Genomic DNA, 14796 nt, shown 5'->3' with positions numbered 1-14796 from the left:
TGCCACCAGTGCCTGCCTCTCACTCTGCCACCAGTGCCAGCCTCTCACTCTGCACCAGTGCCAGCCTCTCACTCTGCACCAGTGCCAGCCTCTCACTCTGCCACCAGTGCCAGTCTCTCACACTGCCACCAGTGCCAGCTGCTCACTCTGCACCAGTCTCTCACACTCCCACCAGTGCCTGCCGATCACTCTGTCACCAGTGCCTGCCGCTCACTCTGTCACCAGTGCCTGCCACTCACTCTGCACAAGTGCCAGTCACTCACTCTGCCACCAGTACCACCCACTCACTCTGCCACCAGTGCCTGCTGCTCACTCTGTCACCAGTGCCTGCCACTCACTCTGCACAAGTGCCAGTCACTCACTCTGCCACCAGTACCACCCACTCACTCTGCCACCAGTGCCAGCCTCTCACTCTGCCACCAGTGCCAGCCCCTCATCCTGCCACCTGTGTCAGCCCCTCCCACTTCTCACCAGTGCCAGCCGCTCACTCTGCCACCAGTGCCAGCCTCTCACTCTGCCACCAGTGCCAGCCCCTCATCCTGCCACCTGTGTCAGCCCCTCCCACTTCTCACCAGTGCCAGCCGCTCACTCTGCACCAGTGCCAGCCTCTCGCACTCCCACCAGTGTCAGCCTCTCACTCTATGACCAGTGCCTGCCTCTCACACTGCCACCAGTGCCTGCCGCTCACTCTGCCACCAGTGCCAGCCTCTCACACTGCCACAAGTGCCATCCTCTCCCACTCCCACCAGTGCCTGCCTCTCACTCTACCACCAGTGCCAGCTTCAGCCACTACCCACCAGTGCCTGCCTCTCACACTCCCACCAGTGCCAGCCTCTCACACTGCCACCAGGGCCAGCTCCTCACTCTGCCACCAGTACCAGCTCCTCACTCTGCCACCAGTGCCAGCCTCTCACTCTGCCACCAGTGCCAGCCTCTCACACTGCCACCAGTGCCAGCCTCTCACACTCCCAACAGTGTCAACCTCTCACACTCCCAACAGCGTCAACCTCTCACACAGCCACCAGTGCCAGCCTCTCACACTGCCACCAGTGCCTGCCTCTCACTCTGCCACCAGTGCCAGCCTCTCACTCTACCACGAGTGCCTGCCTCTCACACTGCCACCAGTGCCAGCCTCTCACACTCCCACCAGTGCCAGCCTCTCACACTGCCACCAGTGCCTGCCACTCACTCTGCCACCAGTGCCAGCCTCTCACTCTACCACGAGTGCCTGCCGCTCACTCTGCCACCTGTGCCAGCCTCTCACACTACCACCAGTGCCAGCCTCTCACTCTGCCACCAGTGTCAGCTTCAGCCACTACCCACCAGTGCCAGCCTCTCACACTCCCGTCATTGACAGCTGCTAACTCTGCCACCAGTGCAAGCCTCTCACACTGCCATCTGTGGCAGCTGAGCTCCTCCGACTACCCACCCGTGCCAGCTTCAGTCACTACCCACTTGTACCAAACTCACACTCTACCATCAGTGACAGCCTCTTACACCACCAGTGCCAGCTGCTCACACTGCCCATGTTTGCCATACTCCTGCCCAGTGCCAGTTCCTGTACGGTGATGCCACCTATACCACACTGTGCACCAATGCTTAGCAGTGCCAGCTCTGTGCACTGCCCTCATGTGTACGTCAGTCCCCCTCAGGTAGTTGATGGAAAGGTTTAGACTCCTTGGCCAGCACTAATATCTGTTCACTGTCTCGCAGCTTATCTTTTTTAGCCTACGTTTTCACGTGAAATCCCCTTAACTCCGTGCCCAGAATGCATTTGAAAAGGTCAAAGCGCTATAACTAAAGATGCCTACTTCATTCCATAAACGTCTCACTACACAAAAGCCAAAACAATTATCTCCATTAAGTAGGGTTCGATGAAGCAGTTGGAGCAATTAAGACAATTAGGCACGCGGCTGTGAAATTCACTGGGGCCTCTTCGCAATGGTAAATTTACACATGTACATTTACTCAGGGCACAAGTCCTAAAAAAGAAGTGGGGGGGTGCTGTCGTCACGACAGGAAGTGACGTCAGGAAAGGTGGCTTGCACCATCAGACTCATTGCCTCCCCTTGCTCACCCCTTAGATGCGATTGCATCAGAGAAGCCAGCGCATGAGCAGCGTTCGAATGAGCTCCGATCTCGCCCCAGAGAGGCCAAAAAGTGAATGTGTGGCTCCATTTGCTCCAGTTATCGAGATCCCGGTAAAATAAGTGGGGGGACGCCGTCCACCCGCGTGGTACCCCGACTCGAGCCCTGCATTTACTCCTGTAAACCCCTGAACCTGGTGTAAATCTAAAGCTTTTTGCCGTCCAGCATTTCCTACTGTAGATTTACACCTAAGTGTAAACTTACATGTTTCCACCCACTAGTGGACTTTCCTTCAATAGGATTTATGAGTCTAAAATAACTACTGGTAACTTTTCACTCGTAGGTAGTGATTTCCAACACTGTAGTGGAGATCTCCCTATGAGGGGAATTTATTAAAGCTTATTTTTAATTTTAAAAAAAGAAGAAAATATTGAAATATAAAATATAAATGTAAATTCATTGAGGATATTTATTATAACTCTAGATGTAATAAAATAAAATGTTGCAGGTGGGGAGACAGTGGAGAGAGACAGTGGGGAGAGACAGTGGAGAGAGTGGAGAGAGAGTGGAGAGAGAGAGAGACAGTGGAGAGAGAGTAGAGAAAGAGTGGAGAGCGAGACAGTGGAGAGAGAGTGGAGAGAGAGTGGAGAGAGCGGAGAGAGAGAGAGTGTGGAGAGAGAGAGTGTGTGTAGAGAGTGGAGAGAGTATGGAGGAAGAGAGTGGAGAGAGAGTGGAGAGAGAGTGGAGAGAGATTGAGTGGAGAGAGAATAGAGAGAGGGTGAACAGAGAGTGGAGAGAGAGAGAGAAGGGTGAGAGGGTGGGGAGATAGAGTGGAGTGGAGGGAGACAGTGGAGAGAGAGTGGAAAGAGAGAGAGTGAAGAGAGAGAGAGTGAAGAGAGAGAGTGGAGAGAGTGGAGAGAGAATAGAGAGAGAGTGGAGAGAGAGTGGAGAGAGACAGTGGAGAGAGAGAGAGAGTGGAGAGAGAGAGAGAAGGGAGAGAGGGTGGAGAGAGAGAGTGGAGAGAGTGGAGGGAGACAGTGGAGAGAGAGAGAGAGAGAGAGAGTAGAAAGAGAGAAAGTGAAGAGAGAGACAGTGGAGAGAGAGTGGAGAGAGAGACAGTGGAGAGAGAGTAGAGACTGATTGGCTGACTCAGATACTGAATACTGACTGACCGAGAGACTGACTGGCTGAGAAACTGACAGAGAGAGAGAGAGGCTGGCTGACTGAGAGAGTGACTGACTGATTGACAGAGAGAGACTGATTGAGAGTGAGACTGACTGACAGAGAGACTGACTGTCTGACAGAGACTGACTGACTGAGGTAGAGAGATACTAACTGACAGAGAGAGAGATTGACGGACAGAGAGAGAGACTGAGAGAGAGAGGCAGAGACTGACTGACTGAGAGAGATAGACTGATTGACTGAGAGAGAGACTGACTGACTGAGGGAGACTGACTGAGAGAGAGACTGACAGAGAGAGACTGACAGAGAGAGAGAGAGACTGATTGATGTAGAGAGACTGACTGGGAGAGAGAGAGACTGACTGACAAAGAGAGAGACAGAGAGAGAGAGACTGAGTGGCTGAGAGAGAGACTGACAGAGAGAGAGACTGACTGAGAGAGAGACTGATTGATGTAGAGAGAGAATGACTGACTGGGAGAGAGACTGACTGACTGGGAGAGAGAGAGACTGACTGACAAAGAGCGAGACTAAGAGAGAGAGAGAGACTGACAGAGAGAGAGACTGACTGACAGAGAGAGAGAGAGAGAGACTGACAGAGAAACAGAGATTGACCGACAGAGAGAGAGACTGACTGACAGAGAGAGACTGACTGAGAGAGAGAGACTCACAGAGAGAGACTGACTGACCGAGAGACTGACTGACAGAGAGAGAGAGACTGACAGAGAGAGTCACTGACTGAGAGAGAGACTGACTGAGAGAGACTGGCTGACTGCGAGAGAGAGAGAATGACTGACTGAGAGAGACTGACAGAGGGAGAGAGAGACTGTCTGGAAGACTGACTGACTGAGAGAGAGAGACTGAGAGAGAGAGGCTGAGAGAGAGAGACTGACAGAGAGACTGAGAGAGAGAGACTGAGAGAGAGAGAGACAGAGAGAGAGACTGACAGAGGGACTGACAGAGAGAGAGAGACGGACAGAGAGAGGGACTAACAGAGAGAGAGCCTGACTAAGAGAGAGACTGACTAAGAGAGAGACTGACTGACTGAGAGAGACTGATTGAGAGAGAGACTGACAGAGAGAGGGACTAACAGAGAGAGACTGACTGACTGACAGAGAGAGAGACTGACTGACAGAGAGAGAGACTGACTGACAGAGAGAGAGAGAGACTGACTGAGAGAGAGAGACTGGCTGACTGAGAGAGAGACTGGCTGAGTAGGAGAGAGAGACTGACTTACTGAGAGAAACTGACAGAGAGCGACTGTGAGAGACTGACCGACAGAAAGAGAGAGACTGACTGAGAGAGAGACTGACTGAGAGAGACTGACAGAAAGAGAGAGATAGAAAGACTGACAGAGAGAGACTGACAGAGAGAGAGAGACTGAGAGAGAGAGGGACTGACTAAGAGAGACTGACAGAGAGAGAGGGACCGACTGACTGAGAGACTGACAGAGAGAGAGAGAGACTGACTGACTGAATGACAGAGAGAGATAGACTGACTGAGAGAGAGACCGACTGACTGACAGAGAGAGAGAGACTGACTGACTGAGAGAGACTGACTGACTAAGAGAGACTGAATGACAGAGAGATAGACTGACTGAGAGAGAGAGAGAGACTGACTGACTAAGAGAGACCGACTGACTGACAGACTGACTGACTGAGAGAGACTGACTGACTAAGAGAGACTGAATGACAGAGAGATAGACTGACTGAGAGAGAGAGAGAGACTGACTGACTAAGAGAGAAAGAGAGACCGACTGACTGACAGACTGACTGACTGAGATAGACTGACTGACTGAGAGAGAGAGACTGACTGACTGAAAGAGAGAGACTGACTGGGAGAGAGAGCAACTGACTGGGAGAGAGAGAGACTGACTGACAAAGAGAGAGACTAAGAGAGAGAGAGAGACTGAGAGACTGAGTGACTGAGAGAGACTGACTGACAGAGAGAGAGACTGACAGAGACAGAGAGACTGGCTGACTGAGAGAGAGAGACTGGCTGACTGAGAGAGAGAGACTGACTTACTGAGAGAAACTGACAGAGAGAGACTGTGAGAGACTGACTGACAGAAAGGGAGAGACTGACTGACAGAAAGAGAGAGACTGACTGAGAGAGAGACTGACTGACAGAGAGACTGACAGAAAGAGAGAGATATAGTAACTGAGAGAGAGAGAGACTGACAGACAGAAGAACTGACAGGGAGAGACGCTGACAGAGAGAGAGACTGAGAGAGAGACTGAGAGAGAGAGGGACTGACTAAGAGAGACTGACAGTGAGAGAGAGACCGACTGACTGACAGACTGACAGAGAGAGAGAGAGACTGACTGACTGACTGAGAGAGACTGACTGACTGAGAGAGACTGACTGACTAAGAGAGACTGAATGACAGAGAGAGATAGACTGACTGAGAGAGAGAGAGACTGACTGATAGACTGACAGAGAGAGATAGAGAGACTGACAGAGAGAGAGAGACCGACTGACTGACAGACTGACAGAGAGAGAGAGAGACTGACTGACTGACTGACTGACTGACTGAGACTGAATAACAGAGAGAGATAGTCTGATTGACTGAGAGAGAGAGACTGACTGACTGAAAGAGAGAGACTGACTGACAGAGAGAGAGAGAGAGAGAGAGAGACGGTGATGGAATTGGGGTCAAAGTGTGCATGAAGCTATACAATGCCTCTTAAGATTGCTATTGTCTACTAATAAAAATGTATTATAAAAATGTGCTTTTTGTAGTTACATCAGCTTTTGAAATACTGCATTGTCGCATTGTCTAATGTTTTAAAACGGAAATGAGAAGGAGCAGTGGAGGCACTTTTGTCAAAACTGAACGATGAGTGGGCCCGGTGTTGTACATCATGACAGGAGTCTGCATCAGGAAACCCACCTAAAATTGGGCATACTTCCCCGACCTACTGATGGCAGGGACCCTGTAATGAATATACCACCACCTACGATAGCCTGCTGCTGACAGACTAAGCCCAACCTTTGACTCCACCATCCAGTGTTACTTATAACGGCTGGATTGGTGACAGTGGCGTAACAATAGCCCCGCATCCCCTGCAGCATGGCGGGTCGCTGGCCTGAGAGCTCTAGAATGAGCTGAGAGAATGGGAGGGGGGCCACCTCCATGTAGTCTGCAGGGGGGCCCTCAAGTTTCGTTACACCACTGGCTGGGAGATGCTCCTCTCCGAGTTCCATCGGTCCTGTGTGATCCTGGCCGCATCCATGGCCGCTGTGTAGTCAGTCTGTCCTTGTCGAAGCTGATGAAGTCGTGTCCGTTGAAGGCAAATTGGCGTAACCCCCTGCAGAGCCGTCGTCCCGGAGCTCACAGCCGTACATCACCTGGAATATGTGGAGACCTGAGGGGGGAGAGAGGAGAGTGAGGGGCTGAGAGGAACAGACACCTGCAGGCACAGAGAGCGAGGAGACCGAGCGCCCCCAGAGAAACTATGCCTGAGGGGCGAGCAGTGGAGAGTAAAGTCAAGGTCCGGAGACCAGAAGTGAAATGACAGCTGGGAGGGGTCGGCAGTTAGAGTGAGGGCCATGATGTCTCAGGCAGAGAGTGAGGGAAATAACTCACCGTCCACAAAAGCCGTCATCCCGGAGCTGACAGCCTTACATGTACTGGTACATGTGTAGACCTGGGGGGAGTGAGGGAGAGTCAGACACCTCTGGGGAGACAATACATTCCCCTCCCCAGGGAGCAGTTCACCCAGAGCTCGCCCAGCAGTGCAGACGCCTGGAGGCAGAGAGCGAGGAGACACAGCCCCCCCTCTGGGGATCGAGGGGGTAGAGAGATTGTCCCGAGGGAGGGGGTGGAGCTGAGGGAGGAACAGACACCTGAAGGTAGAGAAGGAGGAGATACAGCCCCCCCTCTGGAGGGCGAAGGGGGGCAGAGAGACTGTGACTGAGGGGGAGGAGGGGGAGGGACTGAAGGAGGAACAGACACCTGGAGGCAGAGAGGGAAGAGATACAGCCCCCCTGGCATGTGCATAGGGGCTGACGGAGGAACAGACACCTTTATGCACAGATAGCGAGGAGACACAGCCCCCCCTTCTGTGGGGGGGGGGCAGAGAGACTGCGCCTGAGGGGGGACCAGCAGTGAGTAAAGTAACGGTTCAGAGACCAGAGGTGAAATGAGGGGGGCAGAGGGAGGGGAGCGAGAGTCCGGTACCTCCAGGCAGAGTGTGCGCCGACTCCCCCGCACACCCCTATAGAACCATCCATAGGGGTGGGGGGTGAACAGGAGCACAGCGGAGGGAAGGGGCAAGGATGCCAGGCAGAGAGTGATTGTAGAGAAGAAAGAATACCCCCTCTGATTGAGTGGTGGGGGTGGGTGTTGTTAACCCCCCCCGCCAAACAGAAACACCCATCACAGCTTCATTGCTTCAAAATATTGTGTGACTACACCTGTCACCCCCCACCCAAACACTGCCCCCCTGACCTCTCTCCCCTCTTCCTGGGCCCCCTCCCCAAGTAAAGTTCAATTCACAGTCACACACACTCAGTTCGGCCCCTCTCACCATCCTTTTCAACGCCCACCCCCTCCACTCCTGCATGTCGTTCAACACCCCCTAGGTGTCACTAGCACTGGTCTTGTTTTGTAATTACTGCCCCCACCATGCCTCACTCCCCTCCCCCCATGTCACTCACCCCCCTCTGGTCCCTCTCCCCCCACCCCACCCTGTCACTTACCCCCACCATGCCTCACTCCCCCGAGTCACTCACCTCCGCTCTGGTTGACTCGCTCCATCACGTTCCTCACATTGACCTTGTGCACCTGCTCCACTCCTCGGCTCCACAGTCACACACCACGTGCAGTTCGTCCCCCCTCCTCCTTTCAAACCCTCCCCAACTCTCATATATCGTTCCAACCCCCACCCCCCAGGAGTCACTAACCCCAGTCTTGACCTGTAATTACTGCCCAAATCACTCACCCCCACCATGCATCACTCCTCCCCGTGTCACTCACCCTGAATCTGGTTGACTCGCTCCATCGGGGTCCTCACATCGGCCTTGAATGCCCGCTCCCATCCTCGGAAGTTCTCTGTGTTCCTCTCCCAGTACTGGGGTCCTCAGCAGTGCTCCTCCCCATCCAGGGGGCCCGGGGCTCCTTCCTGTGTCTCTCGCTGATGTAACTGGCGATGGGGACGTCATCCACGTACCCGACCGCAGAGAACTGGGGGGCCCCGGGGAGGGGCTCCGAGAGGGAGGAGTAGAAATTCCGGACGGAGTGTGAGCCTGGGGGAGAGAGGCACTGGGGGATCAGAGGAGAGAGCGCCCCTGAACATGAAATACCTCCCATCCGCCCCCACACAACACACACTGAGCCCCCCACGCTACGTCCCCCTCCACAGTGCATGTGACTCTTACAAATAAACTGGGGGGCCGAAGGGGAGGAGAAGTAACGCAGGAGAGAGCCCGAAGGAGGGCAGGAGAGGGTCAGACAAGGACCTGGGGGGTCTACACACACCAACAAATGATTACCCCCCTTCATTCCTGATCCCAGAAACACTGAGTCTCTGGTGGGTGACGGGGGGAGGGAGGGTTGGATGAGAAACTACACTCAATGAGCTGCATTGATGGCACCCCCCACCGCCATCGTGATCTCCATCCTGTCCCCCAGAGCCCCGCCCCTTGCCTTTCGCTATCTTTAACACCGCGGGGGGAGGGGAAGGGGGTTTTAGCTCTCCAGGATTCAACAGTTCGAGGCGGTGATGACACTTCGGGGTATATATTTACATAACCACGCCCCTTCAACACTATAACCACGCCCCTCTTAGCCACATAACCACACCTCTTCAACGATAGACCCACACCCATTCAACGCTGTAACCACGCCCCTTCAACCATAGAACCACAGATAGAACCACACCCTTTCAATGATTGGACCACGCCAATTCAATGATAGAACCACTATAACCACGCCCCTTCAACCCTATAACCATGCCCCTTCAACCATATAAGCACGCCCCTTCAACGGTGATGGTGGGGGCCATAGATGTACCATATAACCCCCCCCATCTGCTCGAGCAGGGGAAGGGGCAGAAACCCTAAGAGAGCCTCCTACGAAAACCACTCTGTTATTGACCCTGCAACAATTAAAGGCTGAGCGTGCCCTGCAGTGCCTTTACCCCAAAGACTGCAGGTGAAACAGCTCAACGCACAGAGCTGCGATCGGAAAATAATATTCCGGGACCCCATAACCAAGGACTCCGGTGTGGAGGGGAGCAAGGGGTGGAGTCATGAAAAAAAGAGTCTGGCAATCACGGTTATGTTTTTAAAACTCGGCCACAAGAAAGGTAACAAGGACAAATGTGAGACTAGATCGGCTCTTGTTTACTTACCTGATCACAATGAGGCTGCGTTTTGAAATATCTCCTGAGGTTCGGGCACCTGCTGCAGAGAGATCTGTGTGGCCAATACCTTTTAGGGCATAATAGTGCTAGCAATATAACTCTGGGGGTTAATGTACTTGCTGCAGAGATCTGTGTGCCTATCAACTTGTAGGGGATAATAATAAAAGCAAGATTACTCCGGCGGTTAATGCGCTTGCTGCAGAGATCTGTGTGTACCCAGCATACTTTTAGGGGATACTAATTCCGGCAAAATAACTCTGGCGGTTAAGGCACTTGCTGCAGTGATCTGTGTGTACCCTGCAACTTTGCAACTTTTAGGGGATACTAATTCCGGCAACATAATTTGTGGTTGATGCACTTGCTTCAGAGATCTGTGTGCCTAGCTACTTGTAGGGGATAATAATAAAAGGAAGATTACTCTGGCAGTTAATGCACTTGCTGCAGAGATCTGTGTGTACCCAGCAACTTTTAGGGGAAACTAATACTGGTAAAATAACTCTGGCGGTTAATGCACTTGCTGCAGAGATCTTTGTGTACTAAGCAACTTATAGGGGATAATAATTCTGGCAAAATAACTATAGTAGTTAAATAACCTGCTGCAAAAATCAGTGTGTTACGTTACAAAAAGTAGGGTCAACCCAAGGAAAGTCACTGGGACCTGGGTATGTAGTGATACAGAAGAAAGGGGTCCCAGAAAGGCAGAACAGATAGGAATAGTAAAATCAGCAAAAGTTTTTTTTCACTTTAGAGCACAGTGTTATTTAATCACAAAGTGCTCAAAGACATCTTAATGTACATTACATTTACATATCAGTTCACAAAAAATGTTAGGTGCCCAATGGTAGGGGAGGGGGGATGGGGAAGTGAAGTGATAGGAAGTGTTGTAAAGTAAGGACCGTGACAAAGGTCAAGCATACTTATTAACATGCAAAAAAAGCAACATTTCTTCAGCTGGCTTCACAGGGGAGCCAGGCGATGGTACATCAAATGTTACAATTATTCATAGCCAGACTTCTGTAGGCAGCAGTTTAATTCACACTAGGGGTAGAAGTTGGTGATGGGGTAGTAGCTACGTATCGACCCAGGAAGGTGTAGGGTCAGTATCTCTTACAGAGCCGGTCTTCATCAGGACGGGGGAGGGTTTTGGGCAAGCTTCTAAAAAGGGGGGACATATAAACACATAATTAGACTGGTCCCTCAAGGGGATCAAAACACCAGGGTGGAACAGGGTGGAAGATGTATCAAACATGGCCTTGATGCCATGTATATGCAATATTCCCTAAGCGGGCAAGAAATTGAACACTGTGAGGTATGTCAACATACTAACACAATGTATTGTTCTTTCATGCATGGAAAAACGACTGATCACATACTATCACAGCAAACACTATGTGGTAGCCCAGAATCAGAGGAGAAACAAGCATTTACAATGTAATGGTCTCGGCAATATTAAAGGTAGAGCTATTGGCATTGCTCATGACATTTTTTTAATTTTTTTTATTATAAATAAATGGCATTGTTATTTACTTTGCCCATAGCAGCAGCGAACAAACACTGGCAAAGAGAATACAATCAGGGGGGCAGGGGCATGAAAAACGGCACAATCAGGGGACAGAAGGCACGACAAACGGCACAATCAGGGGGCAGAAGGCAAGAAAAAACGGGACAATTAGTGTGCAGAAGGCAAGAAAAACAAGTGCAATCAGGGGGCAGAAGGCAAGAAAAACTTGTGCACAGCTCACACAGCAGAGTGAGAGCAGAGTGAGTGCTAGAGTGACTGTGAGTGCAGAGTGAGTGCAGAGTGACTGTGACTGTGAGTGCAGAGTGAGTGCAGAGTGACTGTGAGTGCAGAGTGAGAGCAGGGTGAGTGCCAGAGTGACTGTGAGTGCATAGTGAGTGCAGAGTGACTGTGAGTGCAGAGTGAGAGCGCGAGTGACTGTGAGTGCAGAGTGAGAGCAGAGTGAGTGCCAGAGTGACTGTGAGTGCAGAGTGAGAGCAGAGTGACTGTGAGTGCAGAGTGACTGTGAGTGCAGAGTGAGAGCAGAGTGAGTGCGAGAGTGACAGTGAGTGCAGAGTGAGTGCAGAGTGAGTGCGAGAGTGACAGTGAGTGCAGAGTGAGTGTGTGAGAGTGACTGAGTGAAAAGTGAGTGCCAGAGTGACAGTGAGTGCAGAGTGACAGTGAGTGCAGAGTGAGTGCAAGAGTGACAGTGAGTGCAGAGTGAGTGCGAGAGTGACTGTGAGTGCAGAGTGAGTGCAGAGTGAGTGCGAGAGTGACAGTTAGTGCAGAGTGAGTGCAGAGTGTGAGTGAGTGCAGAATGAGTGCAGAATAAGTGCAGAGTGAGTGCAGAATAACTGCAGAGTGAGTGTAGACTGAGGGCAGAATGACTGCAGAGTAACAGTGAGTGCGCAGGATTAGACTACACACATAAGACCACACACATAAGACCACACACATAAGACCACACACTCACCACTACACACATAAGACCACACACTCACCACCACACACTCACCACCACACACTCACCACCAGCCGTCACTGCACACTTTCACCGGACACAAACACAACCAGCCGTCAGTGCAAGCTTTCACCGGGCACAAACATCATCAGCTGTCAGTGCAGGCTTCCACCAGGCACACAACACCAGACATCAGTGCACGCTTTCAGCAGGCACCCACACCTCCAGCCATCTGTGCGCGCTTTTACCAGGCACACACACCACCAGCCATCAGTGCACGCTTCCACCAAGCACACACACCACCAGCCGGCAGTGCACGCTTCCACCAAGCACACACACCACCAGCCGTCAGTGCACAATGTCTACAGGCACACACACCACCAGCCATCAGTGCACACATTAATTGTTAACACATCCACAATTAACTATTGTAGCAATCGCAGTATGGTGCACTTTACTTTTAAATATATTAATCTAAAGCGCAGCATGCCACCATTGCTACAATTCCAATCCAACCCACATAATTCCACTGCACACCAGATGCATACACTCCATAACACATGGCTAAAAGACATTGCCATTTACAATGCCATTATCTCTAACTCAAATAAATCTGAGACCTATTGCATTTCTAATGCTTGTTTAATTAACTTGCCGAACATATATCCAGCTAGGGTTGGATTTGGAAGGCGGCATTCATCCGGGGGCCAAGGCCAGATATTGGCCATTTTTTTCATCCTGAGCTGCAGCAGCCCCTCCCCATCCTACTAGCACAGACTGTTGATCAGCCCATTGTCACTCTGTCCGCCGGCCCATTGGCACATAAATGTAAATGTAAATGTGCTGGACTTGTAAAGCGCACAGCTGCCCGTGAGCGTCCCGGCGCTTGCTTAGGGAACCCGTCCTGGTATTCCCCTGTGAGAAACCCCGGCATGGTGTCCACAAGGTGAAAGCCAGGCATCCCGCCGCGAGGGGCCGAAGTGGAGATTAAGCAAGCTATTGCCCAGAGTTGCAGAGTGTGACCCCGTGAGTTGAGTAGGCACCAGAGCGAGAATTGTCGAGTCCGTGGAATTTTGAGCCCGAGACCCCGAGACCCGCCGAGGCGGGGAATCGAACCCTGGTCCACGGTTGATCTCAGCTTCCGGGTCTGCCGCCTCTAACCACTGAGCCACGCTTCTCCCGGACAGACTGACAATAGGTCAGCCCCAGCAGGCAGCTTCTAGTGCCCCAGCCTTAAGGCATACGAGTGAGACTACCGCGGGAGATGCTGCTTCTGAGCAGAAACGTTCACGCTCACCTCGCAAGGGGCAGTGGTGGGGGGCACTGAGGGCATTCTGTTTTTGCCCAGGGGGTAGCTAACATTGCGGCAGCCTAAAGGAATAGACTTCCGACCCTCCAACCCTCCAGTGATGGCTGTTGTGCAGGCCCCGTCAACCCGACCTTTTAAATAAATGGTTTAAGGAGGAATGCAAGTGGCAGTACTGCAGCAGCTGATCGTGTGATGGATTGGTAGGAACTCATAGCCTATAAACAGAGGGTTTTCATTTTATTGTAATATGAGGTTGAGTAAGTGCAAAGGGAGGTTACTTGACCTAAAGATGAGCTTTAGTAGACCAGAGGATGAGACGCAGTGGAATAATGAAGTTTTCATTCCTATCGAATGTTACTAGTCTTACAGGCAATAGAAACCATTATTTATGACAATGTTCTCACAAAATTAAACCCTGATACTAACAAAGTAATGCTTCTCAAAAGGATGCGATCCACAAGTGTGGGCCCCTTTTTTTTGGGGGGGGGGGTACCTGGGCCCATTTTTGTTCCTAATCCGATCTGTATTCGGTGAGGCAACACTGAAATAATTAGAGGGTTTAATGCGACGTTCTGAAGGTTGAGTTTTCCTATTTGGAAGAAGTGCGAGTTGTGCAAGTGCAAATCCAGGGTGCGTGGTGCGCCTCGGTAGATTCTGGTTGAAGGAAATGTCTGTGTGAGTGAAAGCTGAACGGCGTGCATGTGTGAGCACATGGGTATAGGGTCTTTTATGAGTGAGTTGATTCTGTGTGAGTGCACAGTGAGAAGTGTCCCAAAGTGCAAGGTTGTAATGTCTATTGTGAGAGCAGGGTGTTATATACTGATCAGTCCCCCATGCTATGCTCTAGCGTGCACTCAACTCTACTCGTCTATGTTGTAGGAACTTTGTGTGAATGTGGGAAACACTCCAGCTAGATGGGAGGGTCTTTTATATTTTGTTGATTTTACTAACATACATCTGTCTTTTATCAATGTCATATAGTGGTACTGTTATCTGATTTAAAATTTCTATTACCTATGTAGTCCCTCCGTTAAATTGAGTATATATTTTGAACTGAATTGCACTTTTACTTTTATATTTTTTAATCTTGTACTGTTTTATATATTACTTTTATGGATGGCTAAATGCCACCGAATAAAGTTATATATTGATTGGTTGATACTGATCAGTGTTACCTCCGCATTCCTAATATTTTTAATGAATGTTTATAGCGTCCACGCGGTTCTAGAATTCCAACGGGAGCACAGTTTAGATTTAAACTGCATTCGACAGTTGATGTAAAAAAATCGTGTACCGTGTGGATTAAAGACTGTACCTCCGATGGTTGTCTCTTGGAGTCATTCGCTTTGCAACACAGGTTGAGGGGTGTGGTGTGCTTGGCAGCTTGTGAATA

The 14796-nt window shown here is 50.9% G+C and overlaps 1 pseudogene across 1 annotated transcript in view; it reads right to left on the bottom strand.

Moving 5' to 3' along the window:
- LOC144752354 (major histocompatibility complex class I-related protein 1-like) overlaps positions 1-8581 on the bottom strand; it is a 1183291-nt pseudogene extending 1174710 nt beyond the window's left edge. The window contains exons 1-2 of the transcript XR_013594111.1: positions 8249-8581; positions 6444-6635 (exon numbers count right to left, since the gene is read on the bottom strand). The product of XR_013594111.1 is annotated as a major histocompatibility complex class I-related protein 1-like (transcript). The remainder of the gene's footprint in view (positions 1-6443; positions 6636-8248) is intronic.
- Positions 8582-14796: the final 6215 nt, after the last annotated feature.

This window comes from Lissotriton helveticus, chromosome 5_1, assembly GCF_964261635.1.
Source record: "Lissotriton helveticus chromosome 5_1, aLisHel1.1, whole genome shotgun sequence".
NCBI classification, from domain to species: Eukaryota; Metazoa; Chordata; class Amphibia; order Caudata; family Salamandridae; genus Lissotriton; species Lissotriton helveticus.
The sequence above is the reverse complement of the archived record's forward strand: the minus strand, read 5'-3'. Positions and strand labels throughout refer to the sequence as shown.